At 49.5% G+C, this 16,212-nt stretch overlaps 1 protein-coding gene across 2 annotated transcripts in view; it reads left to right on the top strand.

Annotated features, from left to right (window-relative positions):
* ELF4 (E74 like ETS transcription factor 4) overlaps window positions 1–16,212 on the top strand; it is a 37,172-nt gene that overhangs the window by 335 nt on the left and 20,625 nt on the right. The window contains exon 1 of one of the 2 annotated variants that reach the window (XM_014866243.3): window positions 5–259. The exons of the other annotated variant lie outside the window; for it this stretch is intronic. The gene's annotated coding sequence lies outside the window, so the exon portion shown is untranslated. Of the gene's footprint in view, window positions 1–4; window positions 260–16,212 lie in introns of those variants that run through there. 2 annotated transcript variants of the gene reach the window in all.

The raw sequence follows: 16,212 nt of genomic DNA, 5'->3' as shown, positions 1-16,212 counted from the left end.
AGGCGGACAGGGAGGAAAGGAGGGAGGGAAACAGGGAGGGGGACGGTGGCCCCGGCGGCCGCGGGGACCGACCGGGCGCCGCGCTCAACTTCCACTTCTCCTTTCGCCGGCGCCGAGGTCCCGGCGCCACTTAACCGGCCCGGCTTCCGAGGGGAGAAGGTGGGCTGGCCAGGCTGGGGACCCGCGTCTCGGCCCCCGGAGCGGGGAGGGGACCACGGCGACCGACCCCGGCCCGGCGACCGAGCCCACTCAGCCTCAGGTACGTCGATGGCGCCGGTTCTTCGAGCCTTCGGAGACCTCGAAAAGTTTGCCTGAGGGCGGGCTCGGGGGCGCCGGGGCTCCAGCGTGTAGGGGTTGGGGGCCCAGGGAAGGATGGGAGAGCCGCTGCGTGTCGAGTCCCGCCCTTGCCTCGCCCCACCGCGTGTGTGTTGGGGCACCCGAGCTCCTGATCCCGGGGTAGAAGCGGAATCGATTTCCCGAGTTGGGGCGGGGGCCAGTCTTCCCGCGACCCGGGACAACTTTGACAAGGCCAGTCGTGACAGCAGGCCCCCAAAAGCTCGGTGCCCGAGGGCAAGAGGTCGGGCGGGAACTGTGGTGGGGCTGCTAGATTGATCGGGCGACCCCTAGGGCTTGCTTCTATGGCCAGGCGCCTTAGGGTAACACGCACGCACGCACACACACACACACACACTCTCTCTCTCTCTCTCACACACACACACACTTATGACTTGAATAAATGGATCGCCAAAATAGAGACCTCTTGGCAGGGGCCGGTGTTTCCGTGTGAGCCAGCCGCCAGCCTTCCCGCTCCCGCGTTCCCGCTCTCCCCATTTCTCCCGCCTCTCTGTTCCCTCCTCTGCTGCCGGCAAGGAGATTCAGCAGCCGCCCAGCGCGAGGTCCTTTGCCGACAGCGCCTTGCTTTTGGAGACTGCTGAGGCGGTAGCGGCTTTGTGAATTCCTGGTCGCTCCACCGCACCCTAGCTCTGCCGCCCTTTCCTCACAACTGTATGCCAGGACATGGCCTTCCTGACCAGAGTCACCTCCTGACCCCTTGGCACCTCGGCTCAGCCAAGTTCTCCCTGGCTGCCCCCGCCACCACCACACCCCAGTCATGGGATTTGATGGCCGTTTGATTCCTGCCCCTCATCCCTCTGCCCGAGATAGAGGCCTGTCTGGTCCTGCAGCTTCTTCTGGTTAATGTTTTACAGTTCATTGTGGCTAATCATTTTAATTAGCTCTTAAAGTGGGGAGGAACAGTTAACCTTGGACTTCTCGATTTTGGCCTGGTGGGGCCTCAAGTGGGAGGAGTGCTGGGGAGGTGGGGAGGTAGGAGCGGAAGTGAGGTCACCACCCCAGGGCCTGAGCCACCACTGCTGGCCTCAAACAGCTGGTGGGCACGCCCATTGGGGACTCACCCCTTGTGAGCTGACCCCTGGCCTGAATGCCCAGGTTGGAAGGGGGTGAAGGGAACAGATCTAGCTCTCCCTTTTGGGGAGACAGGACACTTTGCCACTGAAAATGCCCAGGGAACACGTATGCCTGGCAAGAATGCAAGTCCCTCCTGGAAGTTAGTTACACAGGGTTTTACCGGTTATAAGGCACTTTCTCAACCATTAATTCAGTGGCCCCAGAGCAGAAACAGCCTAGTGGGGAGCTGTCTAGAGTTAAGAGAAAGACAGCTATCCTGGTGGACCTCCTATCCTGGAGGGTGTAGGGAAAAGGCTGCCTTGCATGTGGTTGTCTCTGGGACTGGGTTCAAAGCCTGAGATGTCTTGAGGGGGGACCGTTGAGCAGGCTCCACGTTGCCACCCTCACCCAGCCTCTAGCTGTGAGCCGAAGGAGTGGCTTGTTTGCAACTATGTCTGGCATTCCTCCCACTGCTGCGCTGTTTGCTCCGTGGTTGCTCAGGAACTGGCGCCCACCCCTGGACAAGCTGGGGGCCTGACATCCACCCTGCCCCTGCCTAGTGCTAAGTGGTGGCACAGTGGCTTCTGTCTCCTCTGTCCTACATTGGGATCTAAAAATGAGGGTGCTGTGCTCTGTCATTCATGGGCCTGTTTGATAGGATGTCCAAAATGCCCCAGCCTGCAAAATTAGGGCTTTTGTCCCCGAGAGGCACAGCCAGACGCAGGCTGAGGGGATTGCTTTTCCAGGGAAATCCCTGCTCCTAAGCTTGGCCTTGGCCCTCGCCACCCTGCCCTCACCCCCGACACCCAACATTCTCATTTTACCTCCAGTCACTCGAGCCGGATTGTCTGGGTCTAAACCCCAGCTTTGTTATTCACTAGCTGTATGATTCCAGTCAATTCTATGCCTCAGTTTCCTCATCTGTCAAATGAGAGTTACCTTATAATGTTGCCCTGAGGATCAAATATATCAATACACGTAAGCTGCTTATTAGAACAGTGCGTGACACATAGTAGGCGTGAACTAGCATTATGATTTTGTCTAACGCAGTGCCTAAAACTCAGATTCAAGTCGGCAAACATTTGCTGAGAGTCAGTCCCAGGACCAGGCATCAGCGAAGTGGCAGTAAGGAAAATATGGAGGTGAAGAAGACACCACTTACCTTCCAGAATTGTGTACACCTTCTGGTGCGGGCTGCGGTCGGGGTGGGGAATGTGGGAGAGGGCCAGGGAGAGTGGCTAGGTCATCTATATAAATAACCATCATTCAAAGCCAGGCTCAAATCCTAGAGCCAGTGTGAGGAGCCAGGAACCCCGGGCTTGGAGGCTTCTCCTTGCCTGGGGACCCTGGCTGGGTTCTGGTCTGGATGCCCGCCCAGGACAGAGGCCTGCCCTGGGATTTGGGTGATTGAGAGGGAAAGGGAGACCTGGTTCCTGTGTGGGCTGAGGGTGGCAAGCATTCAGTGGCGTGATTTGTTGGGTTCCAGGGCAGGATGGCATTACTTAGGGCTACCCACAAACACCCCTATAGCCCCCTGGGGTGGGGGGCCCATGCCCACTGTGCCCTCTGCACCTCCCAGAGGTCCTCTGCTGAGCTGGGAAGGGCCTTGGGCAGCCTTCTCTCCTCAGGCTGGGCCTGGCCCCAACCTGGGCTTGGTTATGTCTCCGGGATTTCTAACCTGCAAAGAGGTTTCTGGCTTCGCTGCCAATTTATTCCCTTTGCGGCTCTCAGACTGAAAACTAGTTCTGCAGGAGAGGAAGGAAACTCATCCGAGGTACCCAGAATCCCATGGGTGCTTTCCTGGGGGTCAGGGGCTTTTCTCATCAACACCAACCTGCCTGCAGATCTCTGGCCGCTGAGCCTCGTGTGGACTCTAATAGCAGCTGTGCCGCTAATGCCCTGTAGCTGGGGCCCCAGCGCTGGTTGCCAAGGAACTGCTGGTTCGGGGGCTTATGAGGGTTCTGACCTCATAGGAGCTGCTGAGTTGCAATTCAACAGACATTTATTAACACCTACTGTGTGCCCAACCTATGCTAGGCGCTGTCGGGTAGACAAGCAAAGGAGGTGGTAGGGGAGAGATGACTAAGACACTGAAACAATCAGAGGCGAGGACAAGCAGGCAGGCCAGTGGCTGGTCAGGTGCTAATTGTGCTCCTTGGAGCAGGGGCCACAGGCGGCCGGGCTCTGAGGTCAGCAGCAGCTGGAGGAGGGGGGGAGGCTTTGTGAGGGACGCGCAGCTGAGCTAGACCTTGAAGGGGGTGGGGCGGCGCGGGGGAGATTTGGCTAGGCAGAAAAGGGAGAAAAGACGCCTTTCTCTCTCTTCCCTGGCCACAGACTGACCTTCGAAGCCTGGATAATTGTTTGGCAAATGCATGTCACATAAAAGACCAGGTCAGAGATTGTGGGTGGCTCGGTGAAAACCCCGATCTCCACTCCAGGAGACACAAAGTGGCTGGCCTAGACCAGGAGCCCAGCGTGTATTGAGAAGATACAAAGGGTGGCCAGGCTTCCCTGCCACCCAGGCTGAGGGGATTTCATTTTGATCTCCCCCCTCTACACACACACACACACACACACACACACACACACACACACACACAGGCCCTGCACGGGGGAGAGGGGAAAAGAGAGGTAGGGGGCACCAAAAGGACAGGAAAACTGACATGCCACAGGTGTTCACAGCAGGCACCGGCTGGTTGGGTCCCACCTTTCCCTTGGGTTCTGGGATTTCTCTGGAAGCTCAGAGGTTCAGGTAGAGGACAGAGATTTTTATTTTCTCAGCCAGCTGGGAACTTAAATATCTAGATAGTCCTCTGTGTTTCTGCCCAGACCACCCAGGCCAGGGCAAGGACTAGCCATGTATTTGTTATGCTGCTACACCATGGCTGGGTGTAGAGAGGGACTTGGCCCTTTTTGGACTTAATTGGACAAAAACACCCAGACCCCCTCCCCCCCATACATCATTTTCCTCTCACGGCACTCTTGCCCTGCCCCCTCCCTAGCATATTGCAAAACCACAGGGACACACCAGAGTACCCTGACTTCTGGGCTGGGAAATTGTGTCTTAAGGTGAGTTTCTTGGCAAAGAGACCCCAGCCTACTCCCAGGGTGAGGAGGAGGGTCAGGCAACGTGGAAGGGTGTTTTATGCCTGAGGGTCTGCAAGGGAAAGTGCTGGAACATTTCTTAGGCATACCAAGAAGAATCAAGAGGTTAAGCAGCTTACCCAGGTTGTACAAGCTTTGCCTTAGGTTCCCACCTTCTCGATGGACCATTTTCTTGTCCCAGTGCTGGCACTTCTGCTTCTCAGTCCACCTGCCCTTCCTGAAGCTTCCTTTCTTCCCATATAACCCAATGTCCTTCCCGAAAAGCATATTGTCTGGGGGGAGGTGGGGAACAGCACAGGCTCTCTGCATTCATATCCCAGACCTAATGCTTGCTGGCTGTGTGACTATGGTAACTGTTAGCTGTTATTTTTCCTGTGGCTATTATTATTGTTGTTGTTATCATTTCCCCCTCGCACACTCTTGACTTTGCCAGGCTCCAGGGATCAACTGCTTCTCTGGCAGTGTTGGCAGGGCACACCATACTCATTCCTAAAACCAAGAGGGAGATTTTACAGATCTTTCTGCTAACTTCTTGTCAACTCTGCCATCACACAGGATAAGGAGGGGATGTGGAAGAAGACGTGTGTGCGTGTGTGTGTGTGTGTGTAATGTATAAAGTCCTTCTAAGTGGCCAGCAGTGCAGTAGTTAAGAGCGAAACTCATCTTTAATATTTTTATTAACATTGCCATCTTTCTCTCTTCACCACTTTCATCTTGAGTATCATTCGCTGCAGGAATACGTTAGTCCCAGTGAGAGAAGGCTTCATGTTCTACCCCTAGCAGTCATCAGTTTGTTGTTATTACTCTACTGAGTGTAGAGTTCTGGGAGCCGACTGGCCAAGCACTGCTCACTTTCTCCCTCCTTTTGCTAGAACAGATGATGGGTCTATTCTGGACCAATGCCCAGAGTCTTTGGGTTGGGACTGGGGCACAGCCTTTGCCCCGAAGAGTTCCCAGGGGCCTGGGGGCCATTCCCACTTCAAAGGCCCCCCCAGAAAGCAAGTTGGAGGTTCCATCTGCTATCAAATGGATTGTGTTTGCTAGAGGAGCCTGTGGCCACCCGCAGGGGCAGGAGGCCCAGGATAAACTGGACCACCCTTGGACCACCCCTGAGCCAGTTCACTCAGCCCCTTGGTCTCCACCCCTCAGGTTCGAACTGCTAGGCCTTGGGGGATGGGAGACTGGGCAATTAGTCTTAACCTCCCCTAATTCCTGATGACCTGATAATAAGGAGGTACTTAGACATAGATTTAGGAGATAATCTGTCTTTTTCCCATAATGCCCCCAGAGGATAAGAGAGACTAGTTCGGTTATTCTGATTCTGTAAGAATCCACACACAGAAAACACCTGTGTCATTAGGTGACCACTTTCTTGGCGCCATGCTGATCCTAAAAAAATAAACACAACAGGCCCAGCCCCCTGCTCTGAAGGATCTAAACCCAATTCTAGAACTGTAGTAATACACATTCCCTTAGCCCCGCAGTGGGCAGGAGCTGAAGTGCTAACCAGCCTATGGCACGTAAGGTTTGTAGATCAGGTGATGCTTATCTAGAGGAAGCTCATTCTTCTCCGGCCTCAGCTTAATTGGGGAAGGCTTCCTGGAGGTGAGAGGGTAGATGGCCTTTCAAAAGAGGAAAGAGAGCGCATTGGCTATGCTGTAGGGGCATTCCAGGCTAGGTGGGACAGTAACATTGGCAAAGAGTGAGCAAAAGATAAACAACACAAACCCATTAGAATCGGCATACTCCATAAGTCCCAAGGTTCAGAATTGTCTCAACTGGTGGCACCAAGTAATGGGTTTTCTAGGAGAGAGCATGGGTGCTCTTGCTTCTTTTATCTTTACTGCTGTTGCATAGTAATATTATCACTTAGTAAAATTACATACTAAGTGTTTGCTGCTGTTGTTACTTTATCCAATCTGGGGACCTTTTTCTTTCTCTTCACTTAACAGCTTTATTGACGTAATATTGACATACAATAGACTGCACATATTTAAAGTGTACAATTTGATAATATTTGACATATGTATATATAAGTGAAACCATCACCCCTGAAAATTGCCTTGTGCATTTTTGCGATCCCCCCCTTCTCATCCTGAGCAACCACGTCTCTGCTTTCTGTCACTATCAATTAGTATGATGCATTTTCTCTTTTTATTGAAATATATTTGACACATATCATTGTGTAAATTTAGGTGTACAACATGTTAATTTGATACATTTATATAGTCATGTGCCGCATCATGATGTTTCAGTCAATGACAGACAGCATATGCGATGGTGGTCCCGTAAGATTAGTACCATATAGCCTAGGTGTGTAGTAGGCTATTCGATCTAGGTCTGTGTAAGTACCATAGGAAGGAAGAAATTTTCCTCTACACTCCTAGGTTCTCCTGGCTGGTCTAAGCATTAAATTGACATGAGACAGATTAACAGGAGAAAAACAAACAAAACCTTAATAACATGTATACATGGGAGAAACCCAGGAAAACTGAGTAACTCACCTAAGCGGCCAAAGCCCTCACGCTAAATACCATCCTCAGCTAAAGAGAAAAGAAGCTGTTGGGGGTGGGGAGTGTCAGGGACTTCAAAGGGAAGGAAGGCAATTCCTAGGTAGGGGAAAAGGAGCAAATGTTTGGAAAACAAGTGTTTGGCCACACAGAAACAGAAGAACGCAGAAGGGAGGCCAACAAACAGGCTTTTCTAGGCTCCTCCCCGTCTACCACCTAGTTCATGTGAAGCTAAGGTGATAGCTGCTTCCTGAGACAAGTTTTTTAAATCTGAATTCTTTTAGGCAGTTAAGGGGAAGGTAAGGAGAAAAACTTTCTAAGTCTTTTGTTTCTTAAAAACAATCAGCCTAATCCTCATGTTGAAGAGAGACATTTTGAGGCGGAAAATTTTGTTCCCCTTCAGTACACTCTATGATGTTTGCACAATGACAGAATTGCCTAAGGACACATTTTTCAGAACGTATCCCCGTCGTTAAGCGACGCATGACTGTATATCATAATATGGTTTCCATTGTAGTGATAATTAGCACCTCTATCATGTTACATAATTATCCTTCTTTTTAGTGATTGGAGTAAATAGTTTCTAGTCTCTTAGCAAGTTTGATAATTATAGTACAATATTGTCGTCTATACAGGCATAACTCGGGGATATTGTGGGTTTGATTACAGACCACCGCAATATAACAAATATCACAATAAAGCAAGTCACACAAATTTTTGGTTTCCCAGTGCATGTGAAAGTTACGTTTACACTATACTATAGTCTTTTAAGTGTGCGATAGCATTACGTCTAACAAAATAATGTGTATACTGTAATTTAAAAATCCCGTATTACTAAAAAATGCTAGCCTTCATCTGAGCCATCAGTGAGTCATGATCTTTTTGCTGGTGGAGGGAGGGTCTTGTATAAAACACAATATAGCGGGGCCGGCTCCGTGGCCGAGTGGTTAAGTTCTTGCACTCCGATGCGGCGGCCCAGGGTTCGGATCCTGGGCGTGGACATGGCACCGCTCATCAGGCCATGTTGAGACAGCGTCCCACATCCCACAACTAGAAGGACATGCAACTAAGATATACAACTGTGTACGGGGGGGTTTGGGGAGATAAAGCAGGAAAAAAAAAAAGAAAAAAAACACAATATAGCTAAGTACAATCAAATCAGGTATGCCTGTGTTCACTATACTGTGCCTTAGAGCTCTAGGGCTTATTTACAACTCATTGTAATAGTTTGCGTTTTCTAGAATTTTATATAAATGGAATCATATAGCCTGTACTCTCTTTTTGTATGGCTTCTTTCCTTCAGCATATTTATTTTAAGATTCATCGTTATATAAATCAGTATTTCATTCCTTTTTGTTGCTAAGTAGCCTTCCATTGTATGGATATACCATACATTTTTTATCTATCCATCAGTTGGTGGACATTTGGTGGGTTTTTTTTTTCCCGGTTTTTGGCTCTTACAAACAAAGCTGCTATGAACATCTGTGTACAGATCTTTCTATGGCTATACACGTCCTTTTCTCTTGGTTAAATACCTAGGAGTAGAATGGCTAGATCACCCAGCATTTGTAAGTTCAATTTTTTAAGAAACTGTTAAACTGTTTTCTAATGTGGTTACACCATTTTATATTCCCACCAGCAGTGTATGAGAGTTCCACTTGCTCCACATCCTCACCAACACTTGGTATGGGCAGTCTTTTTAATTTTAGTCATCCTAATAGGTATGCAGCAATATCTCACTGTGGTTTTAATTTGTATTTCTCTGACTGATGGTGTTGAACAGCTTTTCATGTACTTTTTTTTGAAGATTTTATTTTTCCTTTTTCTCCCCAAAGCCCCCAGTACATAGTTGTATATATTTTAGTTGTGGGTCCTTCTAGTTGTGGTACGTGGGGCGCCACCTCAGCATGGCCTGATGAGCGGTGCCATGTCCCTGCCCAGGGTTTGAACTGGTGAAACCCTGGGCCACAGAAGCAGAGCGTGCAAACTTAACCACTCGGCCATGGGGGCAACGCCTCATACTTTTTTGTCACCCATATATCTTCTTTGGTGAGATGTCTGTTCAAATCTTTGGCATTTTTAAATTGACTTGTTTGTTTTCTTGTAGTTGAGTTTTCATAGTTCTTTATCTATTCTGGACACAAGACCTTTATCAGACACATGCTTTGCAAAGATTTTCTCTGAGTCTGTGGCCTGTCTTTTCGTTCTCTTTACAGTGTCTCTTGAAGAGAAGTTTTTAATTTCACTGAAGTCCAACTACTCAGTTGTTACGTTTATAGATCACGCTTTTAGTGTTGTATCTAAGACCTCTTTGCCTAGCCCTAGGCCACGAATATTTTCTCTTATGTTTTCTTTTAGAAGTTTTGTAGTTTTAGGTTGTACATTTTGGTCTTTGATCCACTTCAAGTTAACTTTTTCTGTATGGTGAGAGGTATGAATACAAATTCATTTTTTATCTTTTTACATATGGATAGCCAATTATTCCAGCACCATTTGTTGAAAAAGCTATCATTAGTTTACTGCAGTTGTCCTTCTATCTGTGGACTTATTTCTGGACTCTATATTCAGTTCCATTGATTACTCTATTTGTTTATCTTTATGCCAATACCAATACCAATTGTTTTGATTACTGTAGCTTTATAACAATTCTTGAAATCATGTAGTGTTAGCGCTCCAATTTTGTTCTTTTGCTATTTTCCTATTTTAAGTCCTTTGCAATTCCATATGAATTTTAGAATCAGATTGTCAATATTGTTTTATTTTAATATTCGAATTTATCCTGTTTACATTAATTGTCATAACAGATGTGTTTGGCTGTGCTTTTGTGATCTTATTTTATCATCATGGATGACCTTGATGTTACTGTCATTTTAGAAGATGCTTAATCTTTTCATCGATATTCTTCAGCCAAAGAGTTCCTTAACTTTACTATGCATTTGCAAAACAGGACTATTTATTATTTGCTCTTCATTTATAACGCATTTTTGGTGCCTAGGTCCATGACTATCTGCTCCATACATCATTTTATAGATGCCAATCATATCCCTTTTCAACCTTGCCTGTCTAGACAAAAAAAGGTCTTTTAAAAAAAAGCTTGTCCTCATATAGTTATCCTCATTGTCCTCAGTACAACCCATTCTCTTGAATAATTTTAGCTCTTAGAACTGATCCAGCATCATGAAGTCTTTACCAAGGGTCCAGTGATCAGACCAGCACCCGATATTCCTGGGGTGGAAAGACTGTGGTTTTTATACAAAGAGAGAATGCTTTGATGATGGCCTGATTGATCATCAGCCGCCTTCTTGATGCTGCTTGGAATAAATGACTCTAGCTTGTATGTGTTTCCCCTAACGGAGGCTTGGAGCAAGAGAGGACAAGTACTGTTTGAGCCTGGAGACCTTTGCCCCCTAACACTATCGCTATCCTCACCCCTAGACTGTAGCCCTCAGATCCATTAGGCCCCAGGGTCTCTTTTCTCGAGATCTCACTCGGGCTGAGAATTTACGTGGACTTAATTCATGAATGTCCAGACCTGTGTTAGAGTCAGGAGAAGATGAAATAGGCCTTGATCTCCTGGATTTTACTGCCTGTTGGGGAAACAAGACATACACATGAAATAATTAAAGAGCAATTCAAGACTGTGTGGGATTAAGAGATCTTGTGGTCGAATTTAAGAGCTACGGGTGTTTAAAGAAGAGGGCTCCATATAGACTCTAGTTATCAGAGTGTAACCAGCTCCATGGGTTTGGGGAACTTCGTTGGGACCTTGCTGGATGGGCATTATTTGATTAACCAAAACAGAGCAGTAAGGGCACGGCAGGCCTGAGAAACTCCGTGAATGAGCCTGGAATGTTCCCTCAGGGGACCATGAGGAGACCACTGGGCTTGAAGCCCAGGCTTGAGTTGAGAAATCATGGGAAACAAGGCTCAGTAGGTAGGGTGGGGTCAGACTGCGAAGGACCTTTGGAAACCAAGCAGATGAGTTTGGACTGTAAAGCTCTGCTGAGTATGGCTGGTGTACCCACAGCCATAGATCTAAATGTGTGCCCTGGAGTAGGAGTTGGCGCTGGCTCAAAGGATGAGGGAGGAGCTAGGCAGAGGCAGGGCCATGACTGGAACTTAATCGTCCTCACGCCCAGTCAAGTGGGCTTTCTGCTGCACCAGGCCTAGTTGTTAGCTTTTCAAAAGCTTTGACATCCACTCCATGCAGCTTCCTAACAGAGACGACAGGAATCAGGAGTAGATGGTGAAGGCCAGCTTGCTCCATGGCTAATAGTGTGAGGGGAGGGAGAAACACCCCTTGGCTCACCTGCCCACTGGTTTGCCCCACTATTGCCCTGGAGCTGCTGCTTAGGTTAAAGCGGAGCTCCAGATGGCCTTTTAAAATGAAAATGTGTTAAGGAGAGGGGTGACACATTAACCCAATCTCACCCATTAACATTTTAACACCAAATAGTTTACGATTTTTCTGAGTGGTGGGGAAGTCATTCCTGGGGAGATGGCATGGTGGCCTTCAGAGCTCTGACTGCTACTAGGGTCAGTAAGCTTGTGAGGAGCTCTGGGGAGCATGAGATCTATAGTGGAGAGGAGGGCAGGAGGCCCGAGGCGGCGAGAGCCGCGTGACACAGCATGCCTGTGGTTACATAGCCCATTAATGGCAAAATTGCCCGAGCAGAGTTTTTCCAAACTTTCCCACCCAAGCGCCCCAAACTATTGAACTACATCCTAGAGACTTAGAAGGATACAGTCTCATAAAATTTCTTTGAAGTCTGGCATTTTATCTTAAATGTGAATGTTGCAATCTACTGCCTAAATATATTTTCATTGATTTATCCGTGAACAAAATGGAAGTCCCTGGAAGATGAGCTGGGTTTGGACTGTGGCTTTGATTTCTGCTCTGAGGCTTGGTCAGCTTTAGCAAGCAGGCCCTGTCACTGTGGGACCTGCCTATGGACAGGTCAGAACTTGAACTTTCAGGATCTTAGCCCAAGGTGCTGGAAGGGAAATCCATCACCTGCAGCCTATTCATTTGCCTGCTGTCCCCACCCCATCCCCCTCCTTGAATCAAACTCATTCGATGGAAAAATCTAAGTGCTATGTTCTGGGGGAAAGTTGTTGGACTTGCTCAGTGGTTAGCTCTGGCTTCGTCCCAGCCTTTGGGTGGGTGAGCAGATCCCAGGGTAGGATGGAGACAGCGTGACACCCATGAGGCTCTGAAGTCTGGGCATGGTCACCAGCATGGAATCTCCACAGATTCCCCAGCCTTCCCTCCTCCACCACACTCGGCCTGAAGCCCCTCATTCCACCCCACCTTTAGCTTGGAGTGTTTACCGTACTCCTCAGTTAAAAAAAAAACCCCGCCTGTACTCTAAGAGCCTTCCAGCCTTGTGCTGACCCCGCTCATCTCTTGGTGGCTGAGAACAGAAGAGCCATCAAGGCGCTCCAGGCCAAAGTTAGCCTCCTCAGCAGCCCAAGCACCTCATTCCTGTCCCCATAGCTTGCAGATGGAGACGATGACAATATAGAAAGAGGGCATGCCCTCCCCCAGCTTGGGCAAGGTGGGTAGAGCACTATGAATATTCAGGCCGCAAGCCTTCATCCACACCCCCAGCCTGCCAGGGGTGCGAGGGGGCGCAGACTGTGAGTGAGTGCCTGTAGTGACGAAACCACAGAGGTAGGGCCCTGGGCAGGCTGTCTGGGCTGGGCAGGGCGGGGCAGCCGGCTGGGTGAGGCCCAGATTCCCCAGGCTGATAAGGCAGCCTGTAAACACCCAGCGAGGGGAGGGGGGCAGAGGGCAGGCGACCAGATGGCAGGAGAAGGGGGGAACCGGAGCCCAGGCCTAGCTGCAGGAAGTGGGGCTTGATGTGGAAACATCCTGTCCAGCGGGGGCTAGACGGGTGGCCATCAGCGATCGCTCCCTCCACCATGGAGGCAAGCTCAGCACAAGGTGGGGCTGCCCGGGCGCCAGGCCAAGAACTTCGTTCCTGACATCTCCAAAGAACATGATCAATGGGTCTCTATTATGGGTTATTGTACCACCTAACGCTGCCGGCGGGGAAATCAGGACCATGCTACCCCCCATGGAGAAACTCAGCAGTGGAATTGCCTGAGAGAATTTGACTCTCCAGGGAAAGTCCTGGTCATCACTATCAATGAGAAGCATCGATTGGAACACCCCATTGTGTCCAAGGCATTCTGCGGCACTCCAAGACGAACCACATATCTGACATGCCATTGTCTTCCATCTTGCAGTGCTTTATAATTAAAATCTCAGAGCGTCAGAGCTGGGGGAGCCTTTCCCAAGGGATCACCAAACTCATCCACTTCACTTTACATATAGGGACATGGGGAGGCAGAGAGGGGAAGGAACTTGGCCATGCTCATGGCAGACCTAAATTCAAGCCCCTGTCTAGAGGATTTTCCACTGCCCACCCTTCTGCTTTATGTCCAGCCGCCACCCCTCATGCACAGGCCTGGCCATGCTCGTACGCTCGCTGAGCCTCAGCAGTCAGCCTTGCTTAGGGTTATGGGGAGGCTGATAGGAGGAAGGAGCCTCAGAGTCATAAATCAGAACACCTGGAGTCCAGCCTGAGCTGCTCCATCGTGTGGCCTGGAGTGACCTGCTGCCCCTCTCTGGGCCTTGTATTTAGGAAAAAAAAAAAAAAGATTTATTAGATATAGTTCAATAGCATACAATTCACCCAGTTAAAGTGTACAATTCAGTAGCTTGTAGTATTTTACCGAGTTGTATCTCCATCACCATAATCCATTTCAGAATGTTTTCATCACTCCATAAAGAAACTCTGTATCTGTTAGCAGTTACTCCTCATTTCCCCCCAATCTCTGGGCGTCAGTTTTGAAGAGACATTTGCCGTGGAAGTGTTTTGGGGGAAAAAAAAACCCAGCAATATTGTTTAGGCAGATGGGCTAACCCAGCTTACCGGGGGCTTAGATATGAAGAGACACTACCACAGAGAAGAATAGGGTGGGCCCGGTGATAAGCCCCTGGCCATGGGCCTGGCACCTATGAGGCACTCAAGACTGACTTTCCATAAATATTTGAATAAACATGTGAACCAACACCCTGAGATAAGAACCCAGACTTACCTTATGTGTAAGCTGAGAGCAAGTGTATATTTATGGGGCAGGGACCATGCCATGACCACTCTAGGTCTGGAGCCAGGAACTCTCTGGAAACAGTAGGCCCCTGAGGTACAGAAATAGAGTCAGCCTCCTTTATCAACAGAACTGGAAGCTGCCTATTCCACAATACCCTTCCTCCACAGTGGCCACAGGGGTTCAACTTGTCACCATTTTGGTGCAAAATTGGCCCAGGAAGTTAGGATTTGCTTATCAGACCGAGCTTTGGTTGAGATCGAGGCCCTGAGGGGGGTGGGACGCAGGCCTGGGAAGCTTCTGAGCCTTCAAAGTTGGGTGACGTGAACCAGCCCCAAGCTAGGAATCTGAGCAGATGGTCACCAGCATGGACTTTGAGCCCTAGGGCACACAGGCCTGGGTTTGAGTTCTGCCTCCATTCTGGATAGGCAGTGTGACCTCAGTCATGTTACCTCATCTTTTCGGAGCCTGTCTCCTGCTGTCTTTAAAATGGAAGTATTAAAACAGAATTATTACCAAAAGAGATTTCATTGAAAACAGAGTTCAAAGAGCGTAGTAGTTGGAAATAAACCCAGATTCAAACCCCAGCTCTGCCACTGACTAGCTACTTTGTAGGTATGTTGTAAAAATTAAAGGAGATAGTCTACATGAAGTGCCTTGGCACGACACCAGCCCCACAGCTTGTACCCAATAAATGTAAATCCCTGCCACCTTCCCTATCCTCCACTCTGTCACCCTGTAATTTTTACTGTTTGGCCCCCTTCCCCAGAAGCAGAGGGAACAAATTGAAGTGATATCAGAGGGCGCAAAAGAAAATCTTGTCCACATTTAAACAAGTACCCACACCCCTCTGCCCCTCCCACACCAGGCCCATGGCCGAGGCCACAGTGGCCACACCCACCATCTTGGGCCCAGTGCTAGCTCAGATCAGTGCCAACCCTGCGAGCGCTTGCCCCGAGCTGGCACCGATCTCCAGTGCTTCCACCCCCTCCGCCCAGTGTAGATGTGCTTTCCAAACACGTGCCACCAGCTTTGAGTCGGGCTTGTAACCAACCCCTGGCCCTGAGTTTGCACTGCAGATGTAGGGAGGGGCTGGCAGGAGCCCAGGTGCATATCCAGATGTTGTGTCTGAGGCTTCCTTGGCGTCCCCCATACCAGCTGTGAAGCAGCATTTACTCCAACTCGCAGGGGTGGAGAAGCAGGCTTGTGTGGAGCAGGCACTCCCCTCAGGGGCAATGGGGCCGTATCACTGGGGCACTGGGTCCCATTTGCCCTGGGGAGCGTGGAGGGAGAGGGGAGAGGGAAAAGCGGGACTCTGCCCTCTTAACAGGAGGCCTGGCTGGGCAGCGCTCTTGGCCAAAGGCGCAAGAGGATGACCTCTCAGAGCCAAGAGAGGTATCAGCCATCTTCCTATCCATTCTTTGTTGGTCCACCCAGAACCATCATTTCTAGGGGTCCCCTTAGTCTTTCCCACTGCTACTTGAACCTCACAGAACAGTATTACCACAGGGGAACCAAGGTGATTATGGCTATCCACTACTAGGCCCGCATCCCAGGCATCAAGGCTTCTAGAATCATCATCATGTACTTCTAACCAGTCCTCGGGAGGACTGGCAACTGGGCAGAGGTCCAGGGTCTCCGGCTACTACTGCTCCTCTGACCTGTTGCCTTGAGTGGGGTCAGAGCTGGCAGAGCTGGTCACCCGCCTGCAGGATCCCTCAACAGGCACTCAGCCCCACTGCTAGGAGCCCCACCTTGCAAGGGTGACCGGGAGGTATTTACAAGTGGAAGTCACCACACCAAATCAGCAGTGGCTATGGAATGTGATAGCTTCCTGTTCCATCACCCAGAAATGTCACCACCCTTGACCCACGTGTAATACAATACTTTGCTCTCCATTGTTGTCTCTGTCCATTGGTGCTACAGACAAAACTATGCAAAATTATGAAGTGGCATTGATTTCAGTGTCACCTGCCCCTCTGAATTAACCTCCACTGTCAGCCTGCCTTCCCCAGGCTCTCTTGCTTCAACCCGTCCCCCCATCTGAAGCCACCCAGGGTGGGTCCTCAGCCCA

Source organism: Equus asinus, chromosome X, assembly GCF_041296235.1.
Source record: "Equus asinus isolate D_3611 breed Donkey chromosome X, EquAss-T2T_v2, whole genome shotgun sequence".
NCBI lineage: Eukaryota > Metazoa > Chordata > Mammalia > Perissodactyla > Equidae > Equus > Equus asinus.
The sequence above is the reverse complement of the archived record's forward strand: the minus strand, read 5'-3'. Positions and strand labels throughout refer to the sequence as shown.